Raw genomic sequence first — 1,585 nt, forward strand, 5'->3', positions numbered from 1 at the left:
AGGTGACATAGATACTTTATTATGGTATAGTATTTAAATATATGCCTAAGAAACACAGAATATTGGCCCTTTAAGAAAAAAAAATGGGATTAGGACTAGTGGTTTCAGAGTTTAAGAAAAAAAACCTTTTGTATTATAAAGTTATTTTCATAAATAAGCTAATAAATTTGAATTTACGGATTGTAAATCACAATTTTCTCTCCCCAGTTCACTGAGAACAGTGAATTGCAGAATTTAGATTTTTTTCAACGTTTTTTTTTTATTCTCTTTATTGCTATAGTTTAACCAGATTTGTGAAGTTGTTGGTAATGAAAAAGCAAATATCCAATGATTCAATATTACATAGAAGACGGCTGTGAATCTTGACATCAGACAATAAAAGCAGAACATTTATTGGTTGAGCTTTGTAATATGTAGAATTGTTAAAAAAATACTTCATTCGGAAAAATAATGTTCAAGTAAAATATCCTTCCTTGACGGAATAAACATTACGTGCTGCCTTGCAGGCCAAAGCTGTGAACAAAAATAATGTTGGCATTCAAAGCATGTGTTGGGGATGATGCTCTGCTACCACCATACCAAAAATTAGATCCTAACATGTAAAAGTGAATTAGAGTCAGTTTTGTGTTTGCTAAAGTTGATTAGCTGTGGCAGTCACGTCGATTTGGATTAACTCCAAAAGTTAATCAGTTGTAGATGTTCCACTATTTACTTTCTGAGGGGTTCTATTCACATACATTCAGAGGTTCATGAGATCATTTGGGAGCAGGCACATGAACACACGCAGACAGACGTTTACACGGCCGAGTTTCCAAAGCATCATGTGGTAAAAAGCCAACTCTCTGCTGACGACGATTATTTTTACAAGAACACGTCACAAATAATGAATTAATCATTAAATGTAAATTAAATTAAACATCAATGCCAAACTTACAGCCTCATGCTAATAAGTGTGAGTACCCACATTCATATGCACATTAATCAGACTGGACCAACCTGCCTCAGCAGAAAGAGGCCATTATATAACACTGTGGAGAGTCAAAAAAATTCTATTAGTTCCAGAATGCCTTTCCATGCCCACCCCACAAAGCACCATTAAAACAGCATTAGACATTAAGCCAACATCCTTCTGGTCTGAGCCCCCGGACCACCTGTCTAGAGGAAGGGAGGACACGGAGTTATGCTTTCATTTAGAAGAAAAGAGAAACAGAGGAGGGAAACGACAACACATGGGCTGAAGCCCCACTCTGGGTCTGAGCCTTGGCCCRCTCTCCTCGGTGAGAAACAACAGACGACGTTGCATGTAGCTGTGTGCGTGACACTTTCTGCATGTGTTTGTATGTATGTTTACATGTAGGCTCCCAAGCCGGCCAGGGAACCATTAACTCTACATGTGGTACACACACATTCTGCAAAACCAACAAACAGAAACAAAAAGGTTTCCACATAAACTCTCATACTTGTCGTACTGAAACTAAAATAAAAAAAAAAGTTTCAGCTGGCTGAACGCTTTAATGAAATGAATGATAAAGCAGGAGTATCTAAAGCAAAACGATCTGCCAAAACTAATCTGAATGACTCCATG

This window comes from Austrofundulus limnaeus, unplaced genomic scaffold (genome assembly GCF_001266775.1).
Source record: "Austrofundulus limnaeus strain Quisiro unplaced genomic scaffold, Austrofundulus_limnaeus-1.0 Scaffold0, whole genome shotgun sequence".
NCBI lineage: Eukaryota > Metazoa > Chordata > Actinopteri > Cyprinodontiformes > Rivulidae > Austrofundulus > Austrofundulus limnaeus.